The 24,373-nt window shown below is 41.4% G+C and overlaps 1 long non-coding RNA gene across 2 annotated transcripts in view; it reads right to left on the minus strand.

Annotated features, from left to right (window-relative positions):
* LOC123370158 overlaps positions 1-24,373 on the minus strand; it is a 43,268-nt gene that overhangs the window by 13,546 nt on the left and 5,349 nt on the right. Inside the window, exons 3-5 of one of the 2 annotated variants that reach the window (XR_006579298.1) lie at positions 8,015-8,132; positions 1,771-1,829; positions 351-476 (exon numbers count right to left, since the gene is read on the minus strand). This is a non-coding gene — a long non-coding RNA (uncharacterized LOC123370158). The remainder of the gene's footprint in view (positions 1-350; positions 477-1,770; positions 1,830-8,014; positions 8,133-24,373) is intronic. The other variant, XR_006579299.1, reaches the window with a different exon arrangement.

The following is a 24,373-nucleotide window of genomic DNA, read 5'->3' on the forward strand; positions in this document are numbered from 1 at the left end:
CTGTAGGAGCACAAATAAACGAATGAATTAGCAAAGTAAAATTATCCTTTGAGCACAGCAATTTGAGCAATTATCCAAGCGCTACAAATGTACTATTAATACTACCTTAAATCAGACAAGACAGTTTAGAATGATCTGTGCCTGTGATAACTGAACATTGGTTAGTGCCTGGCAGAGCTGGGTGAAATATTTCAGCTGAAGTGCAAAAAAGGCAGATTCAGTGACAACAAAGCATTTGTCTCATGCCTGGTCTACACTGGGGGTGGGGATCGATCTAAGATACGCAACTTCGGCTACGAGAATAGCGTAGCTGAAGTCAATGTATCTTAGATCGACTTAGAATCACTTACTTCACGTCCTCATGGCGCAGGATCAACGGCCACTGCTCCCCTGTTGACTCTGCTTCCGCCTCTCACCATGGTGGAGTTCTGGAGTCGATGGCAGAGTGATCGGGGATCGATTTATCCACGTCTACACTAGAGGCGATAAATTCATCCCTGATAGATCGATCACTACCTGCTGATCCAGTGGGTAGTGTAGTCATACCCTTAGTTATACGGAGTTGTTGATGTTAAGCTGCCCCCTCCCCCCAAAAAATTCTGAGGTAGTCAACATGTTCTGTTTTGATATTTTTGAAACAAAATGTTGTTTTTCAGTTCAAAATTACTTTAGTAATTTCCTTCCATTTTATTTTAAAACAAATTAAGAACATTTTAAAAATGCTCAAAATCAAAAAAGACCTTTTAATAGTAAATCTACAAATCTGGAAATTCATCAAGCCTGAAATCCTGATTATACAAATTCATTTAACAAGAAATATTAGGGCCTGGCTTATAAAATTTGCTTGGTAGATGGACCAACCATTTCCATGCAGGAATAGAGGGAATTTTTTCCATAGCTGCTTTGTGCCACCAGAACATCCTAGGAAACTAAACTCATGGTGCCAACAAGATCTGCATATGACACAGAACACGGTGCTCTGCAGCACTGTCTAATAACGTCCATTATTTGATCTATATTTAGAGGACAGAGCAGATGACCCAGTAGGTCTTTTCCGTCTCTAATTTCTATATTCTCTCTCACTGGATATTGCAGTTTTAAATCAAACTGCCATAGGGTAAATCCTCCTTCAATATTTCTGTTTTATAAGGGTACTATAGGTCTGACTTTTCTCTCTATAAGGGTCACTGCAGAGGAATTTTCTAAAATCTACAGATTTAAAGTCTCAGTTAGAAAGGTATTGCATTTGGGGGTTATAAGAGGCAGTGGATTCTGGTGTTATTATAGCCTATCCAGTTTTCTGAAGTTGGTTAAAAAGCTTTTGGTCTTTTCTCTGCTCAAAACTTCTGCAACAATTTCATTCTGTCTCAGTGTCCTAGAAACAGTAAAGTTCATTATCAGGCTCAGAGATTTTCTGTCAGAGGTGGATGTGAGCCATACACTTTTGTCCCTATTCTTATCCACCCATTTCCCCTCCCCCTTTCTGAAAATTTAAAGGTTCCTTGGCAGCTCAGTCTGTTAACTGAAGCTGATGGTCTCCATATTTTGTACAACTCTGTGCTCCTCTACTGATTATCAAGCTAACAATTCTACAGAGTTGTCTGGTTTTAGCTTTTGAATGCTCGGGTCCAGGACTAAATAGTTTTATATCGCTATGCGATCGGATATTGTTGTTGTTATAGCTCTAATATCTCCATGTAAATAATAGTTTTCTGTTTTTATATCTACATATATCACTCACACACACAAGAAGATCAAGAAAACCCTTACTTGCCTGTGCAGGCACGTAGCAAGTCACATCTGGCTTTAAACAAGATGATGAATCTACACTGAAAAGAAAAATTTTCAGTTCACTCTTCCAGCATTTGATCTGACTTTTTTTTTCTTCCAAGCTTTTTTTAAATTTAAATTTACCAAAATATGCATTAACACAATTTCATTTTTATTACCAGATTTAAACCTACATGGTGCAGTATATGTAAAAATCACCTGGGTTCAGAGTATAGGATTGGGGTGATTTTATGTCTTTAGTGTGAAATAGTTAACTGTTGCTTCGCCATTTCTTTTGCACTGCTCTGAATTCTGTGTTGCCTTTGCTCAGACTTGCTCCATGACCAGGTTTATTGTGATCATGTTAAACCATGCAGGCTGTGTGGTTCCATTGTATTCCTCCATGCCATCATAACTGGTTTGTTTAGCCAGCGTTAAAAATAGAAAATGAGCTTTTATATCAGTTGTATGGATTTTTAACATGTCGATAACATCAAGGATATATGAGAATGGTATTTTTCTTAACAAGAACGTCCAAAATGTCTTTTATTTAGTAAAAGTGAGTAATGTGAGCTGAAAGCGGATCAAATGAGTTGATGAATAACAATATCTCAAATTTCCTAGAATTAGAAGAATTTGCTTTTCTGAAACTACCTACTGTTATTTAAGAACAAAAACACTGAGTTTTCTGCAAGATACAGGAAGATTCGCATGTTTCCTTAATTACCTGCTCAGGCTACATGAAACGCAATGCACACTTCAGTGGCTTCAATTCACATAGTAATATCAGAGCTATTCATAGTAAATTCTGATGAACTACAAAGGTACAAGACGTGTCAGACTTTGGAAAATTACTGTTTACACAATCAATGCGTTTGTTTAAAAAAAAACAAAGCAAAAACAAACTACAGTCAAAACCCAGGCACTTTTTGCATAGCCACATGAGAGACCTGCTTGTAAAGAGCTAGCATGCTACACAGCTTTAAATTGCTAGGTTTGCCAGAGCAAGTAATCCATGCCAACGGTAACCACTGTTATTTGTTTACATATATATCAAGGGAGAAATTTTTCCCAATTGTGTCTGGCTACTACAGCCTGGCAAGAAAGATATTAAAGTTGCAGGATGTGGATTTAAGCAATGGATCAAATTAATCTAAGGATCCATGTATTATAATCTCAGCGTTTAGGGGCTCATAAATGCCATCCAGGCTATCAGCAGTGCTCATGCCATGATACCAGTCAGTTTCAGTACATTGCACACCAGTAGAATCTTCATCATTGTTGCCAAAGGCCATTTAAAATATATAGTTGGCATCAAGTTGTGCTATCCCTTTATATGTTTTGACCAAAACAGGAAAATCCTTCTGCTGAATATTACATTTTATATTGATATTATGCATTTTATCATTGTAAAATGTTCAAAATAATGTAGAGTTTTATCCCTTCTTAACATAACAATCTGTGACTGTATATGCCCCACAAGCAAAACATCAGCTGATGATAATTATAAGCCTCCAGACAACAGTTCAATTAAAAATTAGGCAACAGAAAATGCTACTATTTTTCACTAAGCAGCCAAAATGCAGATGCTACACTTGGAAAATGAAGCTCGGAAGATATCTGGGTCATGCAGTTGCCAAGCGTGCCCTTTGGCTAACTGGATCTGGGGATTCATATTTACATTTCACACCATAACAAACAAGACCAGGAAATATCAATTGCATGTTTATGGGATTGTATTTGGGGACTGCAGTGCTACTGTTTTTAAAACTGTAAGTGATGTCCTGGAAAGCTTAGTCTCTGCTTATGTGCCTGATATGAAATTTTAAAATACCAGTAAAGAAGGTTAAGGCAGTATGATTGGTTTCAGTTTCCTTAGGCATTGTACACACCTAAATACTATGGAATCCCCAGGAGATTTAAAATATTGCAGCTCCAGATTATGGAATCACCAGAACATTTAGCCTAAGGTTTTCAGGGTTTTTTCCAGAGCCTATGGAATTCTAACTCAAAGAACAGATTGAGGGACAGATTCTGCCAATCTTATATTGAGTAGTATCTTACTCCACATGACTACTTGTCAAGTACGGTACTACTCAGTATGAGTAAGGGTGCCAGAATCTGGCCCAAAGTATAAATAAGATTCTAGAGCCAATTGGTTTTCTTTAGCCAGTTCCTCTCTCACTCTCATAGTTGCAGACAATAGGCCAAATGCTGTCCTTGGAGAAGGCCTTGTAACTTCTGTTCAAGTTAACGGATCCAATTTCGCTCTCAGTCACATCAATGCAGTGCCTGTGATTTCATAGAGACTGCACTAACCTAATTAAGGTCAGAAGGTAGTCCAACAGGAGACAGTTTTTCAGGCTTTTCCAAGGGTAGAATTTGATTTTTAAGGCTACAGGAAATTGAAGTTCAAACTCAGCTGAAGTATATAAATTGCCTTCTTATGGAGACTCATACCTAGAATGTTTCTGTAAGTGTTTAATAAGATTCCTACATTAGTTTTAATGAATGAAAACAGTGGATATTAAGGTACTGTAGTCTCCTCACTTTGGGACCAATCCTGAATAACATGGCAACCTGCATTACTCCTACTGCCCAATCTAAAAGTACCTCTGCCAATATTATAATGTAGAAAAAGACCAAGTAAGAAAAGGGAGGTTAGTTTTTCTCTACGCAGTACAGAAGGAGAAACATATCTGATGACTGAAGGTATTATACAAATTTCATGATACATATTTCCAGCTCTCAAATAGTGGTGAGGTAAGTCCCTGGCCATTTTATTATTATTGACATCTACTTGTAATCTTTAATTATTTATGGATCAAGCATTAACATTTGGGATTTTATATTAAGTCTATATATTAGATTATTTTCCCTCTAATTATTATAATATGTTCAGAATCGGTCCATAGGTTGATTTATAATGTACATTATACACTTTTGCAACTTTCCAGAAGTGGATGGACAATGTGCAACGGGCATGTTGTTTTATGCAATTTTGTTCATAGTATCGATGGTGCAGAAACTAGATACTCAAATTCTCACTTGTATTAAAAAATTATGGCATCAATCACATTTTAATAGATCTTCACTTGTCACACTAATACTGGGTGCTTTTAAATGAAGGGGGAAAAACATCATTCCAAGCAACTGGCATTATAATAGACTTATGTGTCCTATCATAAGCAGTAAATTTGTTTTAACTGCACTGAAGCTTTTAACAGCTGAAGTTCTAGATTTTTATTATGCCCCAAAGTATTTAATTTTTTGTACTAGATATTTTATCATGCAACCCTTAGGAGAGGTAAATCACTTAACTGAAGGCCTTTTTCCATACTTGACATTGAAAAAGCCATGAAATGGTGCCCGCCTATTGGATTGAACAGAGAAATCTACCAAAGTTCACCACAGGCTTAAAAACACTATACGCTTGGTTAAGCATGAAGTTTTTTCTCTCAAATAGTTTATTTCCTGCTGTGTATCTCTGAAATACAGGACCTGGATCACCAATGAAAGACATTACGGGGTAAAAATCTAAGATGCCCAAAATATCCCATCTGAAAAGGATATTCAAATTCTAGGAATCATGAGATAAATAAATTTGTTCATGTCTCAGTCTGATACATGTGGGAGTTCTCTCATAAGAATTCCTTTAGAAAAACAAACAGACACACACTTTATTATATCTAGGATGGGATTCTGTGCTATACCATAAAGAATTGCAACGCACACAAAAAATCCAACCCAGAGGTCGTGGGGATTAAGATGGCTTCTGATTTTGGGTGGATACTTGAGTATAACAGCTTTGCTGACAGCAATGCCATGCCCAGCCCTGCCACCAGCATTCCTCCTACACTGGGACTCATGAGGAAATTTTACAGCTGTCTTCCACAGTGCCTGCATCACAGGGTGTTCATAGATTTTTCAAAACTTCCACTGTTCCTTCCTAAATGTGTTGCCCTTCTGTAGATTAGACTGTGTATAGAACCTCTGGATTAAGGAAAAAAGCCCCTTCTGTTAACCACTCCATGGGTAATTTAGTCCCCATCTCTGCCATCTTACTTGTGTTCAGTAGTACCTTCCTCCATGGTTGTCCACGCTGGTTTCAATGGGACTATTAGTGAATTAGGGAGGCAGAATTCATGCAAAAAGCGGGTTAGGGGTCAGAGAGAGGCAGATGAGATTGGGGGGGCTTTTATATACTATACTTGTCGATAAAGAGTTAGTCACTGGGGTGTGAGTTAAACCTTAAATAAACCAACAAAACAAGCTTGCCAGCAAATAAAATTCATGTTACTTAAAAATAAGTAAAGCAGTGGATGGGGAGTGTTTAAAAATATTGATCTTTTATTAGCCATTCATGCAACCATGTAAGCTGAACTGTCCAAGGTACCAAGATGTGTAGTTCTAACTTGCCTTTCACAAAAAAAAAGTGGTAAAGTGACAGATTCTAGTCATGTCACTTGTAGCATTCTTGATGAAGCAGAGTGTCTCAGGTTTCACTAAAAGACCTTTATTTAACTGCATTAGCAGCTTCGTGGATGAGACCAAATTCAATGTCTTAATCAGAATGCGCCTAAACTGTCAGTCTCCATGTCTCTTGAGCTTACCTCCTCATAGGTGCTGGAACTAGGGGTGCTGGGGGCGCAGCAGTACCCTCTGGCCTGAAGTGGTTTCCATCATATGCAGTTTGGTTCAATGGCTCTCAACAGCCCCACTATACAAAATGTTCCAGCACCCTTGTACTTCCTGTTAGATAGCTGCACAGTCCACAAGATGGCACTATGCCACATCAGTTAATATACTTCTCAAAGGTGCTTAGACCCTGTGGGAGCAGACACAGGCAACCACAACACCCAAATTTGTACACCGTGTCATGCGTGTCATTACCTAGGCAAATACATCGTTACTGATTTGCCCCTACAAATACTTGAAAAAAAGAGATTAAAGTAGTTTTGTGGGCACATGCATTCTACCCTTCCTTTAGAATGTAGCTTTTGATGGATTAGGTCTTCAAGGCATGCTTTTAACAAAAAATTAAGTTTCAGGACTGAAGAATGAACTGTGCTATGTTGATAAGAGATTTCTCCCTCAAATACCTTCAGTAGAAAAGGCCATCCAATTAAAAAAAAAAAAAAAAAGACTGGCCAACTCCATTTTTTCCTCGTAAGAATTATCTTCTCCCCGGCCTGCCCCCACCCCCCTTTTCCTTCAAGTTTGCTATAGGGTGAAAGTGCCTCTTAAATTAAAAAAATAAGATGTTTTTAAAAGTTGGTGACAGACTTCCTTGCAGCCACAGTGGTAATGTGACAAATTCTCATCCTCTGCCACTGGGAGTCACATCCATGGGAAATCATGATTCTAGTGGCTGGGTGAGGTTCTGTGGCCTGCAATGTGCAGGAGGTCAGTGATCATGATGGTCCCTTCTGGCCTTAAAGTAATGTGGGATGTCAATCTCTATGACTGAAGTTTTCAAAAGTGATTAGTGATTTTGAGTGGTTCTGATTTTCAGGGCATGGGGGTTCAGAACTTTCTGAAAGTCAGGCCCATATGGTGTTTCAAGCCAGTCACCTAAAAATTAAGTTAACCAGAATCACTAGTCATTTTTGAAACCCTTGCTTACACATCTGCTTGCATTAAGTATTTAAAGATGAGTGAAATTTGGACTTACCAGCCCACAGGTAGTTCCAACATTGCAGAATGAAAATCCCCCCAAAAAATTCTGTTTGGAAATGTTGAAACATTTTATCCTGACATTTTCAATCAAAATGCAACATTTTGCCATACCAAGATTGAAATGTTTCTTTTTGAACTGACCAGGAATGCTTCAATTTGAGCCAGTTCAACATTAAACTGCATTCTTCCATTGTGACACATTGCCTTATGGGAGTTGAATTTCAGGAGCCTGGTGCCCTCATTCCCACCAGTGAACCAGGCTCCCTGGCTGGACTGCATCTCCCATGATCCACCCAAAGTCAGATGACTCCCAAGCTGCACCCCTCAGAGCTGGATCAGAGGAAAATTCAAAATTCAGGGGGCTCAGCCATAGGAGAGCATGGGGGCCTGAACTAAACTCCCATAAAGTGATATACTGACATGAAATACAGTTTAGTGTTTTATTGAACTGATTCAAAACCGAAACATTTCACATCCATTCAACAAAATAAAATATTTCAATTTTCCTCCAGCAGAAAAATCAAGATTTCCCTATGGAACATTCTAAAGACAAATTCTCCCTCACCTTCTCAGTGGTTTGTCAAGCAGGTAAAAGTTGGAGCATGACAAGGAAGCGGTAGCCAGTTGCACAGGTTCTGGTGAAAAATCAGCTGCCTGATATCTCTAGAAATCCTGCAGGAGTGCTAAAAGAAAATAAAGATAATTCCTTTGTTTTTACAAGTAATGGGTGGATGGGGTCTGATTGTCATATACCCAACCTGAGGGAAAAAATCAGGGCAGAGCTTATCCATGGTGCTGTGCCTGACCACAAGGGGGCACTCCAGGGAAGCCTGCACTATGACTCCCCCCACATGGGCTTTTGCAAGCAATGAAAATACAGCCACTTATTTATACTATAGTAATGCCCAGAGGCACCAGCTAAGATTGGGGCATCACTCTGCTAAGCACTGTACCTACATGTTGTAAGAGACAGTCCATGCTCTGAAAAGCTTACAGCCCAAACAGACAAATGAAGTGTTATCCCTATTTTACAGATGGGGAACTGAGACAGGAAGAGTAAGGGACTTGCCCAAGGTCAAACAGGATGTCAACACAGCCAGGAATTGAAGCCAGATCTCCTGAGTCTCAGCCCAGTGCCTTAGCTACAACAGGAAAAGAAATAGATGATTAAAAGTAAGTTACTTTCCACAGCTCCATGTTCCTGAGTTTTGAAGACAGTCAAAGTAAGGTTTCTGTAAAACTCTCTTTTAAGCTGCTTTGTCACTTGAGTCCCTCAGATCTCTTTTCATACCTCATTACAAGGATCAGTGAGTATTTTTCTGGAGTTCATTCAATTGTTAAGAAGTCACTTCTTGTGTAATTTAAATCACCAGGAACAGTAAAGTAAAGATACATTTTCAAATGTCTTACATCTTTCTTTTCTTTTTATAGTCCTGGATGGGAGTTTATGTTCCCAAACACAAGCCCAAAGTGTCTCTCCTCCTCAATCCCTATAAGAAATCATGCAGTGGGTTTGTGTCACCGTTGTAACAATCTGTACTGAATTGAACACAAAATGGCTGCCATACTCAGCAGACAATAAAAGGTTTAAAGTTGAAGTACACGGAAACAGATTCATAATTATATCTCTATATAACTCCTAAAGTACAGAGGGTTTGGGGTGTTGATTTGGCCTTTTATATGAATCAGTCATGAAATTCATATTTGTATTCCAAATCAATTTCTTCCCATATTTTGTGTGTTTCTGAATCCAAGGTTTGGGCCCATCTCTAATAGGAATTAAAAAAATATTTTTTTTTCATTTCATTGACTTTACTGTTTCAATGAAACACAACTTTGTATCTAAATTTAAAGGATAACAATAGCACAGGCTTGGTTTGCCAGACAGCAGGCTATTCATGACAAGTCTTCAGAGATGCATGGAACTTGGCAGCTGATTTTGTACTGATCACGGCTTGACTCCAACACAAGCTGTTGTGAAAGCTCTGATTTTTCAAAAAATAAAAATAAAAATTAAGTTTTATTGTGTAAATAAAGCCTTCGCTCTTAGGCTACTGCGGCTGGCATAAAGGGAATTGCATTGCTCCACAGTTCCTAGCAACTTTAAGAAGTTAAAGGTGAACAATGAAGTAAAAAACTAACACATTGGTTTTCCTCTTTTCTTTTGTTATGCATAAAGAAAATCTCATAAACATTAACAAAAATTCAGTGTATTGGGTGTTCATTTTCCTCTATGCTGCAGATCCGTGGAAGATTTTTTATATAATAGTGATGCCAGTCTAAGAACCAGCATCCTTTTCCCTCTCTGGGGGGGACGGAGGGGGAATGGGGGGCAGAGTTGCAACTCAGACTACATCTCCATATAATGTCATCATTCAGGTATTCTGAACATCTCACCAAGGATCTCCAGCAAAGGAAGGGAAGAGACAACCTGGTATTTCTGAATGTAAAAAACTAAGAAAGCTGAAGAAGTCTTCGACATAATATTTCTACGTTATAAATATACAGCATGAATAAAATGGTTGGGTTTTTCTTTGACTTTAAGAGTCAGCCTGTGGGATTGGGGATTAGAAAATCTCCCTTCAGAGGTGAAAGTAAGCCGGTATGGTCCAGTACAGTGTACTGGCAAGAGCCAGTATGCTGTACTGGACCGGCTTCTCCAGGCAACGATTTAAAAGGCCTGGGGCTCCCAGCAGCGGCTGGAGCCCTGGGCCCTTTAAATTGCCACCAGAGCCCCACTGCTGGAGCCCCTGGGTAGCGGAGGTGGCCGGGAGCCCTGGGGCTCCATCGGCAATTTAAAGGGCCTGGGGCTCCACTGCAGTAGTGGCGGCCGGGAGCCCCGGGACCTTCAAATCACCACCAGAGACCACAGCCACTGCTGCTACCCCGGGGGCTCCAGCAGCGGGACTCGGGCGGCGATTTAAAAGGCTTGGGGCTCTGCTGCGGTAGCAGCGGCCAGGAGCCCCTGGCCCTTTAAATCACTGCCAGAGCTCTTGGTTGCCACTGCTACCCCAGGGCTCCAGCAGCGGGGCTCAGGCAGCGATTTAAAGGGCCCAGGGCTCTGCTGCGGTAGTGCCAGCCGGAGCACCAGCCCTTTAAATGGCCCCCGAGCTCTGGGGCTTCCAGAGGGTATGGCTGGAGAGTCTTGCCCGCATGCTCGGGGTTCAGCTGACCGCCATATTTGGGGTCGGGAAGGAATTTTCCTCCAGGGTAGATTGGCTGTGGCCCTGGAGGTTTTTCGCCTTCCTCCGAAGCATGGGGCAGGGGTCGCTTGCTAAAGGAGTGGGTGGATCGGCTTATGTGGCCTGCATCTTGCAGGAGGTCAGACTAGATGATCATAATGGTCCCTTCTGATCTTGAATTCTATGATTCAGTCGCCTCTGCAGCTGGTAGCTCTGGCGATGATTTAAAGGGCCCAGGGCTCCTTGCTGCCACTACCGCAGCCAGATTTAAAGGGCCCAGGGCCCTAAAGGCCCCGCCTTTTCCAGTTTAGGTCACTCCCCTTCTGGTTGAGGCCCCAGAGTACTGGTAAGTCCTTTAAGTTACTTTCACCCCGTCTCCTTTCCTCTCAGCCTCCTACCATAATGCAAGTATAGTTAGTAGCAGTTTCAGCTCTTGGCCTGTGCACTCCATGCAGCCACACTGGGCTCTATTCTTCCAGAGGAAATGTGCCTTTGTGCACTCAGCAGACCTGCCAACAAGCCACAGCTCACTCCCTGATTTCCCTACTGTGAATCCTGCCAGTTTTGGTGCCAGAATCACTTGGCTGCTGCAGAGATTAAATTTTCCACTTGCCTTAATACTGTCCCATGTCTCCCATTTTAAAATGTCCTTTAACTCTGTGTCTTGACTTGCCAGCCAGTCAACTTGAAACCCACCAGCAACCTTTGTTCAGTGCATACTAATGCCAGGTAGGCAGAAAGAGAATGTCACCAATTTCTATATACTCTCCATTATTCAGAGGCTTTGTAACATATAATGGGATTTTCAACAGCACTGGATGTTGGCCTAACTCTGTTCTGATTGAAGTCCATTGTAAAACTTACTTTGGCTTCAGTGGGAGCAGATTTAGGCCAATACTGAGTGCTTTTGAAAATTCCACCCTTAATTATTTCAAATGGCAAAGGGCTGAATCTTGTTGCATACACTATCAGTGGGGCTGGCTTTGAAAGCTATATAAATCAAAATAATTTATATTGCTCAAGTCATTTATTTGTTAACAGAGCAGGTTAATTAAGCTTAAAACCCATTTCCAAGTATTACCTGGTCAAATAATAAGCCAAAATAGCACAATAACATCAATTAAAACAATTACTGTAACCTCCCGTCACGAATCATTGTTTCATTTCCAGCTTAAAATAGCAAAAGCTTCCAACTGTTCTAAGCAAGCAAACAAATGAACATTTATTGAGCCTTGCAACAAGAGGCATTATGCTTGTAATTTGTTTTAATTCTAGACTATGTCAGTTTTAAATCTTCAACAGAGTGTAATTTAAATCCTATTTGAATATAACATGTTTGACAGTTCAGTGAGCCTGCTGCAATCCATATTCCTAAAAATATACATCTGACATTGCTGCTACATCTCTCTTCTGAGACTATGCAACCCACTCATGAACATAGACAAGAATGGAGATCAGGCAATAGTGGTATACATTATTCAAAGGCCACATATACAATAAGGAATTTCACCAAATAAATTCCCCCTGGAGCACCAGAAGCAGGGAAGTGCTGATGAGAATGATAAAATTCTCCATTGTAGACAGATGTAAGGGATGATAATAAAATAATAACTAATGCCTAGCTCTTATGTAGTGCTTACTTATGGGGAAATAGAGGCACAGAGGAGGCAAGTGACTTGTTCAAGGTCACCCAGCAGATCTGCACAATAGAACCCAGGTGCTTGGAGTCCCAGTCCAGTGCTCTATTAGACAAGACTTCTTCGAAAACTTTAATACATCCTTCTCTAAATGGGCTTGATGCAAAGCCCATTGCAGTCAATTGAGAAGACTCCCAGTGACTTCAGAGTGCTTTGAATCTGGCCCTACAGTCCATAGACACACAAGCCCTGAGTCAGAAAAGCACCATAAGCATGTTGTGGAAAAGTAGACTCACTGCTGCCATGTCGTCTTGTGACTTGGTGTGGCATAGTAGCGCTTTCTATTCTAGTGCTCCTTATCAATGGTAACTCCAGGCTGGTGGTAATCTTTGTTCACGCAACTCAGCCTTCTGGACAGGTCACACTTTAGTCCCACCCCTTCCAAGGTAACAAAACCCAACAAATAGTAGTCCAAAGGTCTTACAAAGAGTCTTTGGCCTCTACTCTGGGCCCTGTGATCTTCACACCCCTTTGCTGAGGGTTTTTGGTCATTCTTGCCACTTACCCAGTGGCTTGTAGCAGGACCCACGCCCACCCTCGATACTGGATTCCAGTTCAGGGAGCCTATAACCAGCAGCTAAGGTCTGTCCCATCAATATTCTTAGTGCTGTTTCCCTGGACTTCCTATCACAGACTGTCAAGTAGGCCTCTCTCACAGTCTACTACGTTCACCCTTCTTTCAGGGCCAGGACTTGCAAGCTGTGCCATAGAATCCCCTAACAAAATGCCAAACTGAAAGTGCAAACATAAACCCACTTCCACCCGCCTCAGACTTGACCTTCATCCATCTGTTCCTCAAATGAACTTCTCCTAAGACTCTCTCCCTGGAAGTTCAGAGCTCATCCTATTATCAAGGTTCTTCACCACCAGAGCCTGCTCCATCCCCTGCAGCTGCTCTGTCTCTCTTCTGGCCTCCTATCAGATTTCTCTGCTCAGGAGAAAATCCCAAGGCCAACTCTCCTCCTGTCTTCCTCTTTGATCTTTCTAGACTCTCCACTCCTTAATCCCAGAGAATAACTACAGATCTTTTCCTTGCAACCCCTTCTAATCTGAACTTCCTTTCTTTACAATCACCACCCAGCTCCTTCCCCAGTTGGGCTTCATCTTTAATTACGCCTGGCCCACCCTCCAGGAGCACCCATATAGGTTTAATTAGGCCTCACAGGCCCAAGTTAATTCTTTCAGAGTCAGGACTGGATATATACCCTACCACAATGTGCTGAAAGTTAAACATGTGCTTAAACACACTTTCTGAATCAGGGCCATAATCAGGAGAAGAGTTGGTTGAAATAATGTGCCCTGTTCTTATTACTCCTGGGGGAATTCTGCACCAAAAAATTAAAAATTCTGGGCACAATATTTTAAAAATCTGCAAAATTCTGCATATTTTATTTGTCAAAATAACACTACATAATCACACCAGTTTCAATTATTTGAGTAATTTATTTCAGAATACCTATCAGCAACTATGCCTGTAACAATACAGACAAAAAAATTCCCCCAGGAGTGGAGAGTTAAAGAAACTCCTACGACAACCGAGTTCCTGTTTCTCTGCCTCCTCCCCCAAGATCCCAGCAGGGGGGCCAGACACCCACATCCCTTCCCCCCAGAGCCCAGCTGTGGGGCACCCCTATCCCAGACACCTGCACCTTCTATCCCCCAAAGCCCAGCTGCGGGGTTCCCCCAGCCCAGATACTCACACTCACTACTGCCCGGAGCCCAGCTGTGGCCTACCCCAGCCCAGACACTGGCATGCACCCTATACCCCCCCCCCAGTGCCCAACTGCACCTCCCCCCCAGCCCAGATAGTCCCCCCACTTCCCAGAGCCCAGGATCCAGAGGGAGAAACAGCCTGATGCTGGGTCCCAGGCTTGCATGGAATTTCCTGCACACTGCCTCTTTCATTCAGGGCATGCTAGGTACTGTCACAGCTGAGAGCCCTCCAGCTCCTCCTCTCCACCCCTGGGCAGTGTCTTCTATTTATGAGCTGAGTTCTGCTGGGTCCAGCACCCCCTAGTGGTGGCCAGCAGCTCTGCAGCCCATTTCTGGGGAGGAGAGAAGGAAATTGTGTGCATAACATTAATTCTGCATTGGCCAGTGGTGCAGAATTCCCCCAGGAGTATCTTATAGAGTTTTTCAGCTGAGTGCATTAGTAATAATGTTCCCATTATCACATTGCAATGTTTTAATTATAAAACAAACAAAAAATTGTAACCAAAGAGATTAATAATGTTTCTGTCATAATTCACTACCTTGTCCTACAAAGTTTAGGACAAGGAATTCAGTCTAATAACTTAAATATTTAACTAAACACAAACCAGAATACTGATTTGGAAACTGCTGATTTAGATTGTGAGCTAAAGGAGACTTTTTCTTCTTTACACAGTGTGATTCAATAAACCCAAATTACTCAATAAATGACTCAGAGGTTTCTTATACCCATCTTACTATTAGAAAATAGCTAGTTCAACAGATAAATATCAATACTACATTATCTGCATGAATTCCACAAGAATTCCACTAAGACCACAAGCCATGACAGCCTACAAATCCTCATTGATTAAAGTATATGCTTCACTCCATTTTAGACTCAAATTATCTTTGTCCCTTACACTCCTTCAATTATCTCACTGTTTAGGATTATAAATTTATGTCATGTTAGTATGTGCTGAATCATGAAACTGAGATTCTAGAAAACTTCATACATTATTTAAAGTGGAAGCCCACATCATTTGAATCTCCACCACCTACTGTTTTTGCAGCATCCCTCACTTTGAGTTTGTCACAATATTAAAGACTTGTTTCATACATTTGGGCATTTTAGCGAATTGAGAAGCTATGATATCCAGAAAACAGACAAGTCCCAAGACTATATCATGAAAAAATCCACCATACTCTGGGTTGTAACTTGGAGGTGAGTTTTGTTCACCCTCACTTTAAATTCTCCAGAGGTTTTTAAATGAAGTTTGAACATGCATTAAAAATGGCAGCTCTGGGAGAAGGAAGTCAGCAGTAAAAATGTGACTGTTTTGAGCAGATGAGAGAAGTGCAGCATATAGACTGATTTTAGGGTCATTTACTGATTTTGATGCATGCTTGGAAACTTGACCAATGTTAATGAGAGTTCCACTGGAGGGCAGTGTATGAACCTGAAAGAATTTGACAAGGCCACTTGTAGTTTACTACTCCTGCAATCTTTTTTCAGGCTGGCAGTCATTATGCACATGACCATTGAATTCAAAACGACTATTTGCATAAGTTTTGTGGAAGCAGATCAGAGCTGGGCTAAGAAATATCAGGAATTTCAATTTAAAACACTTGAAAATATTTGTAATTTTCCAAGGCCTTAGCCCAAGATTTGAGCATGCTTATCCTTCTGAAAAAAAGAGGACAACAGTGCTTGTCCATATTTTAAAATGACCAGCAGAAGTAGTCAATAATTTCATTACATTGCTTCTCATTTGAGCAAGGTAACACTTAACCACTAAAGCAGTTATTAGGCCAAATACAACCCCAGTGGAACTCCACAGAAGTCAATTGGGTGCGGAGCCAGGGAAATTAAACTTATTGAAATGATGCTGTTGCTCACCACAGAAAAAGGCACCTGTTTGAATTTTTAGCAGATGAGATTTTTACAGCTATTTAAAAATCACTTATTCATATATTGAAATCCAAATGACAGTGGAGGGCATCGCTGCCAGGTTACAATAATCTTCCCCAAACCCTCTGCTGCAGATTGTAAATATTCATTATGCATGTTCATATTTTGAAACACCAGCTACCCTTTAGTATTGGATCTTACAGGTTGTACTTTATTGGAATTCCTTGAATTTTGCAAATATTTGTATAAATTGCTATTAATTCATTATTTATTCATTCAGTGCCCAAAGTGTGCTGGGTTTATGACCTCAATGGATACATGATATGATAATTGAGATCAACAAATAATAGAGTATGTGAGGCTACCTTGGGGTGCCCAGGTTTGGGAGCCACCGTGTTACCTCCTGCCTCAGTGAGTGAAAGACACCACTGTGGAACTCCGCCAGTCCTTACTTTGCCTTGCAGGTTAACAATATGTACACCCCACTCCCAAGGGCTCTTGGAAAGCATCCCCTGTAGTATCCATCCCATCACTGGACACTCAGAGAAAGTACCAGGTAAGTTGTCCCTGAAGAGCTGTGTACACAGAACTCGACTGACACAATTCAAGATCAGGTCCTTTATAATATTACAGCACGGAAATATATGTATTGTGGACCTATCATATGTTTATTATCAAAGGTTAAATTTAAAAGACAGTGAGTAAGGATAATAAATGGAAACAGAAATGGCTACACAGATAAAAACAAAACAAACTGCAATCCTAGGTCTTCACTGACTTACCAACAGTTACGTTTCCTATTTAATAAAGTAGTTTTCCCCTCAAGGATTCAGTCTTTGACAGAGCTGCTGGTTTTCAATCAAAACCAGGAATTAAGCTTTCATAAACACCTGACACCCTTCAAGCGGTTTCCTCGTGAATGGATGACAAATTTTCTTACATGTCCCCCAACTATAGTTCAATAAACCTTTGAAGTGCTCCTCTAGGCAAAGCTCTTTTCCCCCTCCTGTTCTTCTTTTCCTGTTCAGTTCCCATCCCCCACTGACTAGTCTGTAAATTGGGCTTCCGTTGTTTTGGTTTACAAGGCTTAATCTACATTTGACAAAGAGATACACATCTTATCATCTGTCTGGAAGAAACTTGTTTGTCGGCTCTGCCTAGGATACAGTCTCCAAAACATTTTTAGTACATACACACAATTCCCTAAATATTTATACATTCATCTTGCAATGATTATGAAGATCAGTATGACATAAGCTTTTATTAAGTGCCTTACTTATTCTTTATGGCTAAGACTATGAAAGTCATGTTAGTTGTATTGAGTTTGTCTGGTCTGTTAGGAGTTGCTGACTGAGTAAAGAACGCTTTGCCAGTTGCCACCAATGGGTCACAGGACTCGTCTATGCTTGCAGTGGTATAGCTGCACCAGCACTGAACATGTTATATAGACATCAGGTATATTTCATAGCTGGGATATTTCATAGCTCAAAGACGGGCTTGTGGTTAATGCATTGGGTCGGGAATTAGAACAGAGTTAAATTCCTGACTGCCACAGACTTCTGTGACCTTGTACTCTCTCTGTACCAGACTCATCACCTCCTACGCTCTTTGGGGAGCACCCAAATAATCCCACTAGCATTACTGTGATGACTTGGAAGAATAACCACTCGCTAATTTGAGGAAGGGGAATCCTCCTAATCTTGGCCTATTTTCCACATCTAAAATGGAGATAATAATCTTCTCTCTCTCTCCCATCTTTCATCTATGTTACCTCTTTAGATTGTAAACTCTTCTCGGGAGGGGCTGTCTCTTAGTACATGTAGGTACAGTGACAACTGCCATGGAGTCTTGATCCTGGTTGAGGGCTCTAGGCACAGCAGTTATACAAATAAATAATTCTCATCTTGCATGCATACATCAGAGCTCAGTGTCTATGTTCCATAACCAGAGGAAAGCCTTTGTATCAAGGAAGGCTAGGCATTGTAAGATGCCTTCCAGATGGCAGATTGGATACTCTTCCACCATGAGTTGCCCACAACAATGCCGCACAGTCACAGCAGGGGAAGAAAACAGGCCTAGCCAGTGCATAGTTGTGGCAACTTTGGACCAGCCAGAGTAGCCTTTTGAGTCTGGTCCAGGAACTTCAATCAGTGGACAAGGAGGCAAGTGCATTGACGAACTCCTGAATGTACTTAATGTGTTAGACTCTCTTTCCTACTAGTGCTTCCACTCTTAGAACACAGTTTCCAGCTTCCTGGCAGCACTGACATACTTGGTGAAGGGGTGTTGAGAGATCAGCCTTAGTGTCATACCCCAGTCTGCAACATTGGGATTCCTTCCCCTGAATATGAGCAGACCTGGTATTATCTGCCTTAAAATGTTCTTTCCAGATATTTGTTCCATGTAATGAAGCTAGTTTCAACTGCAGCCTCTAAATCCCTGCTAAGTAATTCTTCCAGTATACTAGTTGAAATTAATTTAATAGCATTTCTTTGTAATGTGCAATAGCATACCGCATAAGCAATGTGTTAGGTATAGTCTAATATCAGCTTAAATAGATATTACTGTAACTACAGTGTTTACATGTATTCATTTTGTGATGATCATATTAGCATTACCAGATTTTTCACATGATCCCTTGATGGTCCAAGTTAATACAGGAGCATTTTATTTATTGAGTGCCCAGTTTGAGACATCTTGGGCATGATTTTCAGAGCTGATCAGTATTTGCAGCTCTCACTGACTCCATTTGGAGTTATGGGTGCTCATTTCTGAAAATCAGATAAAAAGTATGTCAAACAAGGCACCCAAATATTGAGAATGCATTTGTGAACATTTTGACCTCAGTTGTTTGAAGCAGTAACAGACTGTGAATCTTTTCTGCCCGGAGATAATAATTTACTTTTAGGGGACACACACTGTTTACTCTAGACAACTATGACATCTAACCCATTATCAGGGTTCCAAAGGCCCAGATTTTGAGAATGGCTTGAGGGCTATTGTATGTGTAAAACATGTGCACTTAGTTTGTGCACTCAATTGCTGAAAGGGCAGTTGCAAAAATTGTGCACGCAAATGTTCACTTAGACAGCTAACTGGCAATTTGGATATGTGACTTAACACTGTAATCTATTAAGAGTATTGTTACCAAGGTAAATACATTTTGTCACTAAGTTCAGTGTTTTACTGAATATAAAAAATCATATTGCTTGTTTGGCCTGCATAGCTTTTCAAAGAGTGAGGATTTGTACTAACTGTCAAGCCACATTTTATAGAAGCAGCTGCAAAACAAGATGTCATTATCTGCTGGCCTTCCTCTGAGTGCACAATCATCCACTTTAATGGAGCATTTTGTTCTCTACCACTTAAAGTGAAATAGCAGCCAGGAAAATCTCCAAATACTGAGAATAGCAGACGCTGTAGTCTCCGCTTGGGCAAAACTTCATATGCCCAAAGGGGACTGCATAGAGACAGCAGGATGGGCTTGAAGTTCCACAATTGCTGAGAAAAATAACAAACGTAAGGTGTTGATGATTTCTGTTTCTTGCTGCGTTATTTTTGATAACTTAAGACATACTGATTTTTGCTGTATTTTTTCCTTTATACTTTTGTCGAACAATATCTGCTATTGCCCCCTTTTTCCGATACTGTATAACACATACACGTTTTCTGGGGAGAGGGATTACCCAAACAGGAAACTAATTCCATGATTTATCTGCAGTTTTTAAAATTCTATGATGAAGAACCTAAATCCATGCTTTTTTTTAATTAATAGAGTGTTACCTTGTTAGTAACAGAGCTGAGGAAATAGTCACACAGCACAATTTATGGAGGGCTGCATCAAACTGCAGTAATACTCCAGAGGTAAACCAAGGATATTCAGTCGCAGCTCTGAATTGTCATGATTTAATCCACCTCCTTAAATTTTGTTTTTAATTGTGTGTGTGTGAAGTTCTCTTGTGTTTTAAATTTTTTTTAACCAGATTAAGAAATATGCACTTTGAAAGTTGCCAAAATACTTTTGTTGATCCTATCTGAATCTGGGGATTTAAAAAAGGTGAAATATTTCATTTCCAACAGAATGAAATTCGTCCTGGCCAGCACCTTCAGATTTCCCTGTGGGTCCCTGTAGTGATGTGGGACTCACCCCTGCGGCACCTCCTGCTGGTCGTCTCAGGAATTAGCTCTCCAGCCTCCAGAGCACCCTCTGCAGGCCAGTGTCCCCTGCCACTTGACCCCCATGTCCCTCCCTGGACTCCAGTGCCCCTTTATCTGGGGTGCTGCCCCCTGGCAGTACACCCCTCAGTCTCAGGGTCTCCCCTCCCCAGGGAACCCCCACCCCCTATCCCCACCTCACCTCACCTCAGTCATAGGCTACTGCCACTCACCAACTAGCCCCCACGCCCAGGGGCAGACTGCAGTGTCAGCCACTCATCGTATGCAAGGTTGGGTCTGGACCTGCTGCCTCTCTCTGCAGCCCAGTGCCTCTATGGGCAAGGCCCTGCAGCCTGGGGAGTTGCCAGCCTGGCCTTTCTCCAGCCCTGCCTCACTCTAGGCACCCTGAGCTTCCCAGCAGCCAGGCCCCCCCGTCTCTCTCTGAAGGCAAAGAGAGACTGTCTGAGCTCCTGGCTTCCCTGGCCTTTATAGGGCCAGCTGGGTCTGTTTGGGGCATGGCCCAGCTTTTCCCCCTGCCCCAGCCCTCTCCAGGGCTGCCTTAAGCCATTCCAGGCAGGAGCGGGTGACCACCCCGCTACAGTCCCATTTTTAAGTGGATGGAAATGCAGTACTGTCACCATTTCTGTACTTTTACTGAATGAACCCCAGTTAGGATGACCAATTTCTAAAAGGTCACAGACAGTATCAGCATTCTTCTAACTCTCTGACATAACTAATAAGACTTAGAATGATATTGAATACAGGGACTGAATAAATTACAAGCTAAATCTTGATTCTCTTTCTCACTCTGTGTGGTAATACATCTGCCTATATTCCTTTAACTCCAATTATAGAATCAGCTTTTTATGGCTCCTGAGCTGCAGACAACTGAATTTTTAACCTGTGAATTTCTGCTTCACACAATGTTAGCGATAGGTATTGAAATACACAGATAGTATTTTAAAACCGAGTGAAATAATCCTTTATTCGTCTTTACAATGTTGCTGCCTTCATTAAAGCAAGAGTCTCCTGCCATTATGGAAAGGAGAAATGTGAAAGTGAGAAATGCCATAATTTAGGTCCTGATTTTCTGAGTGCTGAACCCTCACAGTTTCCATTCAGCTGAGGCTGTGTATGCTCAGCATCTCTAAAAATCAGATGTGAGATCTCCAACTCTGGTCTGGTCCTTTTATGCTGCATAAGAGTGTGAGACCAGTATAAAGAGGCCCTAAAAACTCCCATCTCTGGCCCAGGGAGAATTCCCCCAGTGCAGACACCAGAGAAGACATCTGTAAGACTGACTTCTGAGCACTCCCTCAAAAGCCCTGGGGTAGAGGGTGTGTTGGGTCAGGCTGTGGGTGGGAGGGGTATTTCAGGGGTGGGGCCCACACACTGTGGAGGTTGTAGGCGGTATATGTGGCCATAGGGCAGCCAAGGAAGATTGTCATAACTTAGGCAGGCCCCCAGGAGACCACAGAGCATCCCAGGGTCAGGAGGACACAAAAGGTGGCCTAAAAGCACCACAGTCCTCCTTTCCAGTTGCTTGCAAGCTTCGTGCTGCACCACTAATCTCCCCAGGTCACTGGTTTTTGGCTGTTGTTCATGTAGGACCAAATTCTGATACCCTGACTGACCCTGAATTGTTCCACACATCATCTCACTGAAGTCCTCATGCATCATGGTGTGATGCTCTGTACCTCGGGGGAACACTCAGCACCCCCATGTTCATCCTTGTAAAATGATTGTGTGGTATCCAATGCAAAGTTTGTCATGTTGGGTATCTTCAGAAGGCTCATGATGCACTGAGCATTGTTGTTACAGTAATGTTATAGGTTGTAATTTCATGTATATAGTTATGAGGCTGAGGATGTGTCTTCATGGATTAAAACTGGCCCAGGCAAAAACTCTCCAAGAGCAGAGAGGCAGTTCACAGCTCATCAGCGCATGTACAGGACAAACCCAGCCCAGCCTCACAGGAACAAAGGACGCTGGCCTAGGCAGCAACCAAAGGATCTGTTGGTCTCTCGAGTGAGTCACCCCCGTTCCTTTGGTAAGTTTGGGACTGAGATGAGGTAATGCTCACCTGACTCTGAAGGAGGGGGGCAAAGCCAAGAGGGAAGAAATAACATGATAAAAGGCAGAGACATTTGCCATGCTCTTCCTCCTACATCTATTGACACCACACCAAGCGACGGAAGTGCTGATCAAAGGGGAGAGCCTGGCTGAAGAGCAACCAGCCAGCCTGTGGTGAGAAGCATCTAAGTTTGTAAGGGCATTGAAAGTGTTAAGATCAGCTTAGAATGTGTTTTGCTTTTATTTCATTTGACCAAATATGACTTGTTATGCTTTGACTTATAATCAGTTAACATTTATCTTTGAAGTTAATAAATCTGTTTGCTTATTCTGCCTGAAGCAGTGCGTTTGCTTGAAGCATGTCAGAGACTCCCCTTGGGATAACAAGGCTGGTACATATCAATTTCTTTGTTAAATTGATGAACTCATATAAGCTTGCCGTGTCCAGCAGGCATAACTGGACACTGCAAGATGGAGGTTTCTAGGATTGTGTCTGGGACTGGAGATATTGGCTAGTATCATTCGGTTGCACAATCCAAGGAGCAGTTTACATGCCAGAGACTGTACGTGAATAGCCCGGGAGTGGGGGTTCTCACAGCAGAGCAGGGTAAGGCTGGCTCCTAGAGTCAAGGATTGGAGTGACCTAGCAGATCACCAGTCCAGATAACACCAGAGGGGAACTTCACACATGGCTTGTAGTATTTAGATGCAAATAAGGATGTCTCAAAGTGAGTCAGAAAATAATAGAACAAAGATCCATGAAAATTAATGCTGTTTCAATAGAAATATCCACATACACTGTAAACAAGTGAATATGTTGTAGGTTGTGGGGAGGTGTTGAGAAAAGAGTAAATATTTTTTAAAATATTGTCTGTGATGCATGTGTAAGTAGAGAAGAAATCTACCATTCTAATAAGAGATTATTTCTCAAGTACCAGGCCTCCCCGCTAAGAATTGCAATAACTCACTATCCTATTAAGAGCTGCAGCTACCTCACCTAAAAAGATTTCATTTTCTCAAACCCCTCATCTCCACAACAAAGCACACCCAAAAGAGAGATTATAGTATTCACATAAAGCAGGGGTTCTCAAACTGGGGATCGGGACCCCTCAGGAAGTCACGAGGTTATTACATGGGGGGGGGGGTCGCGAGCTGTCAGCCTGCACCCCAAATCCCACTTTGCCTCCAGCATTTATAATAGTGTTAAATATATAAAAAGGTGTTTTTAATTTATAAGGGGAATCAGAGGCTTGCTATGTGAAAGTGGTCACCAGTACAAAAGTTTGAGAACCACTGACATAAAGGAACAATAGTAGAGTTCCTGAAACAGATCATTCCAGACACATTACAATGGTTCTGTAAATCACAAGGCCAGGGTCTGCCACCTTTATTCATGTTGAATAGCTTCTTACCCTGCATGTAGCCTGGAGGTTGAGTAAGTTTCTACTCAATTTGAGTAAGAGTTGCAGAATCCAAGCCATAGGAAAGAAAAGATTTTTCTGGCCAATGAAAAGCTGCAGTTATTTATGGTAACATCACATGTGATTGGGTCATAATTTTCCCATTTGTTGAGGATAGGTGCAGAACTATTGTATGAGGTGCACCGTAAAAGACAGGCCTTGGAGATGGAAAGCTGCACAATAGGTTGGGGAATAGTAAGAAAAGCTCTCTCTTGAAAATCATGTTGATAGGAGATATTTGGAGCTTGACATTTAAGAAAATGTATGATTTTTGTGCCATGTTTTCCAAAAACTCCCTCTAAGTTTGAGCCTGTAATTTCGTACTCACAATCGGTTGGAGCACAAAAGGCATAATATTTGACCATGAAATGGAGTTTTATCTTAAATGGGACACTGCCCTTCTAAAAGTTACTACCTAAATGATTTTTCGCACAAGATTGTAGGTGTAAATTTAGAGGCTACATTGAGGCACCTTTGAAAATATAGTCCTTTCATTTTGTGAAACTGTCTTTTTGCATTTTGGAGGGAGAGAAGACAGTAAGTGTGTAACATCTCAGGGAAAATATGCACATCATCAGAATTTTAGAATCCTTCTGTCCCCGCTCCTGTTCAAATAAGAAAACACACCCAATTAAACACACATATGTTCCAGTTAATCCATGTTTAGATGCCATTTTCAGGCTAAGCCAATTCAAGAGCAGTATGCCGCCAACAAAATGGGCAAAATATGCAAAATAAAATTTAAAACAAATACAA

Source organism: Mauremys mutica, chromosome 4 (genome assembly GCF_020497125.1).
Source record: "Mauremys mutica isolate MM-2020 ecotype Southern chromosome 4, ASM2049712v1, whole genome shotgun sequence".
NCBI classification, from domain to species: domain Eukaryota; kingdom Metazoa; phylum Chordata; order Testudines; family Geoemydidae; genus Mauremys; species Mauremys mutica.